Source organism: Phascolarctos cinereus, unplaced genomic scaffold, assembly GCF_003287225.1.
Source record: "Phascolarctos cinereus isolate Bilbo 61053 unplaced genomic scaffold, phaCin_HiC Scaffold_726;HRSCAF=1367, whole genome shotgun sequence".
In the NCBI taxonomy this organism is placed as follows: Eukaryota; Metazoa; Chordata; class Mammalia; order Diprotodontia; family Phascolarctidae; genus Phascolarctos; species Phascolarctos cinereus.
The window spans coordinates 33,824,850-33,832,192 of record NW_027556098.1 but is presented as its reverse complement, the minus strand read 5'-3'; positions in this window follow the sequence as shown (position 1 = coordinate 33,832,192).

Here is a 7,343-nt window from a genome sequence, read left to right as displayed (position 1 = left end):
ACACAGGTTCCCCACCCCTGACCTATACTATCAATTGCACACTCAAGTCACCAAATGCTGTGACACATCTTGTATTTTATTTTTTTCAAGTCTTGTTTCTTCAGTCTAGTCTTTCCAAGTAGATTATGAACTCTGTGGCAGAAAGTCATTTGTACTTAGGAGGCAAGGTAATAGAAAATGCTGGATTTAGAGTCAAAAGCCCTGGAGTCAGATCCAAGCTCTGATACTTACTGTACTCCTCAAAGAAGTCACCTAATCTCTCTGAGCATCAGTTATTCAATTGCAAAACAAAGGGCTTGGACTAAGACTTACTGACCGTGCTCCTAGTTTTAAATCTGTAGGCCTGGAATTATTTACATTCCCTTCCTCCCCTAAATCCAATGATATAACAAGTACTCAGTAAATATCTATTAGATGACCCTTGTTAATAATATACTCTCTTGGGGGCAGCTAGGTGGCACAGTGGATACAGCATTGGCCCTGAAGAACCTGAGTTCAAATCTGGCCTCAGACCAAACACTTGACACTTACTAGCTGTGTGACCCCGGGCAAGTCACTTAACCCCAATTGCCTAAAAAAAAAAAAATTTAAAAAATATTCACTTCAATACATGAAAGATCTGTGCTTTCATCCCTCCACCAATACATTTCCTAACCCCTCCTCATATTAGTAGGTAGTTTAATGACTTCATAAGGTAGGATTTTCAGATTTTATGGACTCTGAATTCAATCCTCTTTCCTTTACTTCAGGCCACTGTTCAGTTTCTGTGGCCAAAGAAAATCATCATATGTTGACCAGTCCTCAGGCAAAGAGATTCTTTTAGGCTGATTAGCTAGGCTGGAATTTAAATGACTGACTGTCTTTGGTCTATACTGTAAGTCAGCTGGGTAGGACCGGAAAAAGCTCACCCTCTGCTGTTTTTCAGTCATTTCAGTTGTGTCCAAGTCTTTGTGACCCCATTTTGGGGTTTTCTGGGCAAAGATTCTAGATTAGCTTGTAATTTCCTTGTCAACCTCCTTTCTCAATTTATCTGCTTTGTTTCCAGTTCTTTCCACTACAAAAAAATGCTAACACAAATATTTTAGTGTAGATGGTACCTTTCTTTCTCTTTTTGAATTAACCCCAGCATTTACAGATAAGGTGGTTAGGTGGCTCAGTAGGTAGAGCCTGGAGTCAGGAAGAGCTGAGTTCAAATTTGACCATAGAACCTTACTAGCTGTGTGACCCTGGCCAAGTCACAACCTCAGTTTCCTCATCTGTAAAATGGGCATAATAGCACCCACTTTACAGGGCTGTCACACGGATTAAATGAGATAATAATTGTGAATCACTTAGTACTTTGCACAGAATAATACCTAAATAAATGTTAGCTGTTATAATAATGATAATCATTATTACTTTATCTGATTCTCACAACAACCTTGTGAAGAAGGTAACAACTTCAGTAGCTAATGAAATTATTAATTATTCCTATAATAGTTAATCATATCATTACTGCTTTGAATATTCCTTATATTTATACATCCTACTTCAGGTGCGTACTACCTGTTCGACCTTAGGCAAGTCATTTCTGAGCCTTAGCAAGAGGAGGAAACTAGTTCAGAGGAGTTAAATATCTCCTCTGCGGTCACCCAACTCGTAAGTGGCTGAGCCCCAATCCCCCAGCAGGTCCCCTGGTTCCATATAGAACACTCTTTTCTATTGCATTGCCAGCACAGGTCTCAGAACCGAAGTCATGAATCCCCCCCCCCCCAGCCCCCTCCAATGCCTAAGGAAATCCCACCCCTTTTAGTTTCACAGATCCACTTAAACCCCCGCAGGATATATAGGTCTATGCGCGTGTGTGCGCGCCTGCTGCACTTGCCCTGTCCGGGAGGGAGTGCCGCGTCTTCCTTCCCGTACACCAAAGCACCTCTGCCCACACCGGTCCTCCTCCTGTCCAACCCTACCCCTATCCTCCACCAGCCCTTGAGAACCAGGCTGCCCCCGGCGCCCCAACCCCGCCCCAGAGCCTTCCTCCCTCTCCCTCTTCTCCCTCCCAGTGCTCGCCCTAGTCCCCCCAGGCGCACTTTAAGGGCCACCCGCGGTTCTTGGAGAAACTACCGTTCGAAACTCCCGGTTCGCTCTCAGCACACGCCCGGGCTGGCGATCTAGTGGGCTTGGCGCTCCGAGTTGGGTGGCTCACAGTCCCGAGGCGCCTGACGTCATTCCACATTCAACTCCCACCCCAGACGGCCTCTTGGGCACTGTCACCATCTGCCTCAACTCCACCCTCATCTCGAAGAGTTAGGACACATTGTCCAAGATGACATCTCAACACCCCCCCCCCGCAGCCCCCCAAAGTCAATTTTGTTTCTTCAGCAGTGGCCCTAACTGAGAAAAGGGATTTCCCTGACACCCAAGCACGGAGACAGTTTCCCTAACGAAAATTCGCTTGAAATGATTCTCCTGCACAGCCCACACACATCACTCCTGCAGATAACTAAGACACAAGTTTCAAATTGGGCAAGAGAACAGGCAAATGAGGATTGAAAAACCGAAACAAAGTGTCCTAATTTAAATAAATAGGCTGCTCGCTGGGTGCAGTGTTGGACTTGGAGCCAAGAAGACCTGGCCAAGTTCAAATCCTTTTTTTTCCACTTACTAGATAGCATGACCCTGGTTGGGACTCAGTCTCTCTCAGCCTTGCTTTCCTCATCTGCAAAATGGGCATAACACTAGCACGAATCTCCTAGGGTTGAGACCAAATGAGAAAACCTATAGCACTTCCCAAAGTCTTAGTGCCGTTTTAAGCTTATAAAACTTATAAAGCTTTATGAATTAATAAAGTTATGAATTAATGAAATTTTAAAATTGTTTATTAAATTTATAAAGAACCTGGAAAAGTTTATGAGTTTTATAAATCTTTTGTAAACTTAAACATTATGAGTTTAAAACTACATGAAGCCTTTTGGGCCACACCGAATAATCTTCTTGATCAAAAGCAGCATGATGATGTAATTTGGAGGTGGGAAAGGATTCAAGTGTCGCCTCTGACACACACATTTAACCTCTCAGTGCTCCTGGCAGTCTCTAAGGCTATAGATTGACAAGAAGGAGAAGATTTGCATACACAGGAGTTTCCTTATTTGAGAGTTCCCTATGGCAATAAAATCACAGATCTAGTCTCTACTAGATTAATTAATAGTAATTAATTAATATCCTTGATATTGATGCTTTACATTTAATTTGTACTCCCCTGTTTCCTACATAAACATATGCAAGAACTTAGAAGCAAAAGAAAAAATGCCTTCAAGAAGAAAAGCAAAGAATCACACTCTTTGATTGCTACCTCTAATGTCAACAATAAAAGTTTCGTATTCATAGAATCTTCAAACTAGAGAGATTGTAGAGTCAGAGAGGTTCATGACTTGCTTTTTTTTAAAGAATATTTTTATTTAATTTTTTCACTTATATATGAAAACAATTTTTAACATTCTTTTTTTAATAATTTTTGAGGTCCAAATTCTGTCCTTCTTCATGGAGAAGGCAAGTATTGATATAGAGTATACAGTTCAGTTACGAAAACCATCCATGTTGCAAAAGAAAATACAGAGCAAAAAAAAAGTTTAAAAAATTGCTTTGATCTGCATTCAGATTCCATCAGTTATTTCTCTGGATGTGGATAGCATTTTTTTCATCTGTAAGTCCTTGCATCGTCCATTTTTATCATTAAGTCCTTGGAATTTTCTTGGATCATTGTATTGCTGAGAATAGCTAAGTCATTCACAGTTGATCATCTTACAGTGTTGCTGTTACTGTGTACCAAGGTCTCTTGGTTCTGCTCACTTCACTTTGCATCAGTTCAAGGAGGTCCATATTTAATATGAATATGCAAATCACAAAACTTTATGATGGATGTTAGTGACAAGTATCCTATGAAATCCAAAAGACATTCAGCAGCTGCATTCATTTACTGTTACTACTATTTCACATCATCATCTTCCATTTGTAGAAACTGCTATTTTCTTGGTCAAGGACATTAAGTCTTGCTAAGTTCTCTGCTTTCATTGGTGTGTATATTCGTTTGACTAATGCAGAGAGGAAGTTTCTGTGCCTCAGTAGATCTTCCACAGTTAAAAAAAATCATCCCCTGATGGCCAGCATTTTGATGAGGAGCTAGGCTAGTGCTTTGATAGACAGACACACAGCCCTTCTTTCACTGAGTCCAACCTTTCCAGCTTGGTAAAATTTGCCCTAGCCTAGCCTTCAGTAACTAAAGGTCATCTCCACGCTACAATGAGATGCTGGAGGCAGACTTATATGGCCTTGGATGTCGCCCAAACCTATCATCCTCTGCCTCCTTGCCTCAGCTTTCCTGGCTTTCTTCAATACTCAAGCATCTACTATGATATGATCTACATCTACTATGTACAAGGTGCTATGTTAGGTTCTGGGAATACAAAGACCAAATGAAATAGTCCCCATCCTCAAGAAACTTACATTTTATGTCTGTGTGAGAAAGGACTCTTCTTATCTGGGTTCCAAAGCTACGATGTTCTGGGTTTTAGGCCTTGACATCTCCTTTGCCTCTTATCTGTCTTTGTACTCTAGCTCTTAGACACTACCCCCCCCACACACACCCATACTTACATTCTCCTAGCCTTATTTTTGTCTCTGCTGTCTGTTCTCCTGATCCAACCTTTCTAGAGAGAATGAGCCAGCTGGGTAATTAATTATAGACATAAGGGACCTATATAAGCCTGAGACTTCCATATTGCACAATTAAGAGCTGTAGAAACTGATTCAAGACAGCAGAGAAGAAGAAAGAATCTTCAGAAAATGAGCAAGAATCTATTCATCCCAATTCCTTTCCTCCTACCTATAGGAAAGATGACTTGGAAGAAAGGCTATGCCCTACCCCTCCTTTCCTCTCCCCTCCCTACCCCAATCTCTATCTCATTCTATTTTAATGTTTCTATTTTCTTAGTGTTGTCTTCCTAACTAGATTATAAACTGTGTGGCTACTAGTCATCACACTTAGGAAGTGCAGTTAATAATAATAATAATATTTTTCCAAGAGGTGCTGAAGAGTCCCTCTGGAGCAGGTACCTCATGGAACTCTTCAGGGCCAAATTCCTGCAGCTTTCTCCCTCACCTCCTCCACTTCACATGGCCATTGTTTGGGTGCACAGGGAGTTACCAACGCTAATCCTTTTAGTAAAATAGTGGTAAGAGAGCTTCTCTGTACCCCACTGCCTCAGTGGGCAGAGTTGGGGAGTTCACAGTGACTGTGCCCTCTGTGGGTAGCAACTCCTCCACCTTCATGATCCTGAAGTATTTGACAATGAAGAGGGAAGATATGATGTGAATTGGAGTGATAGCGAAAAGGAAGGAGCCAGGCTAGGTCACAGAAGTGAATGAACAAATGAGTGAATGAAATGAAATGAATGAATGAAAAAAGCATTTATTATTCAATTACTATGTGACAGGCACTGTGCTAAGTATAAGGATACAAAGAAAGGCAAAAATACAGTGCCTGCCCTGAAAGAGTTCACATTCTAATGGGAGAGACAACCTGAATAACTGTATGTGTAACCTGGTGTTCAGTTCTGGGTATTTGCATAAAACTTTCCCCATTGGTGAAAAAAATGATTACTCGACTTTCCATATCTTCAGTGAAAGGTAAAGTCAGAGGGAGAACTTGGCAAAGAAGAGTTCTTAGCTGCCTCTTGGCTTCAAGAGAGGTCCCAGGCTGTCCCTGGAAGGAGAGAAAGACTATGGAAAAAAAGCCAGTAGGTAAAAGAGTTAGTGCCTCCAACACATCACAATTTCCAGCTTGTTCAAACTAAAGAATTTAGATTTCTTCTTGAGCTAGGCCAGGGACCCTGTTCTTTCTTCTTCTTCTTCTTCTTCTTCTTCTTCTTCTTCTTCTTCTTCTTCTTCTTCTTTTCTTCTTCTTCTTTTTTGCTAGGCAATGGGGTTAAGTGACTTGCCCAAGGTCACACAGCTGGTAAGTGTTATGTGTCTGAGGTCGGATTTGAACTCAGGTCCTCCTGAATCAAGGGCCAGTGCTCTATCCACTGTGCCACCTAGCTGCCCCCCAGGGACCCTCTTTCTCTCAGGTTGAGCCGAGACATTTCATTCCCAGTGGGAGATTCATTTACTCTATGAATTGTCTGGTATATTCTAATCTGTATAACTTCTCTGATTTCTGTTTGCTATCAGCTTGGATAAATGGGTTTATTCACTATTGAGTAATTTTCATGAAATTATTATTTGTTTTTAACATTCACGTTTAAAAAATCAAATTCCAAATTCTCTCCCTCTAGTCCCTCTTCTACCCAGAGAAGGCAAGCAATATGATATCAATTATACATGTGAGATCATGCAAACATATTTCCATATTAGCCATGTTGCAAAAAGAAAAAGCAAGAAAAATAAAGTGAAAAATTATACTTCAGTTTGCACTTAGAGTTCATCAATTCTCTCTCTGGAGGTGGATAACATTTTTTATCCTAAGTCCTTCAGAATTGTTTTGGATCATTGTATTGATTAGAGTAGCAAAGTTTTTCCACAGTAGATCATTGTTAAAATATTGCTGTTACTGTGTATAATGACCTCCTGGTTCTACTTGCTTTATTTTGCATCACTTCATATAGATCTTCCCAAGTTTTTATGAAAGCATCTTGCTCATCATTTCATATAACACACTAGTATTCCATTACATTCATATACCACAACTTGTTCAGTCATTCCCCAATTGATGGGCAGCCCCTCAGTTTCCAGTTCTTTGCCACCACAGTGAGCTGCTATAAACATTTTTGTATATATAGGTCTTTTTCCTTTGATCTCTTTGGGATACAGATCTAATAGTGGTATTGCTAGTTATGTTTAGTTTTATAGCCCTTTGGGCATAGTTCCAAAGTGTTCTCCAGAATGGTCGGACCACCAATAGTGTATTAGTATCCCTATTTTTCCACATGCCTTTCAGTATTGTCATTTTCCTTTTCTGTCACATTAGCCAATATGATAGGAGTGACAAGGTACTTCAAGCTAGCAGTGGTTGTGATGACCTTTGTCTAAGGAGCTTTGGTGTGAAGGAAGCCAAGCCTTCAGATACAGCTTGAGGCACTCTTGCCTTGTTAAGGGATAGTGACCAGGAGAGTAGCTTGAATCTAAAAATTATTGCTCCCATAGTAATGATATTTAGGGAGAGGGCAGATAGAAATAATTCAAATTTGGTAACTCCTCTCTGAAGATGGTAGTACTAGTAGACCAGCCTCAATCTTCTGCTCTCCTCCTATCAGGAATCAAGTCTCCCTTGGTGAGGGGTAGGCTAGATTCCAGAGATATCTATTTAT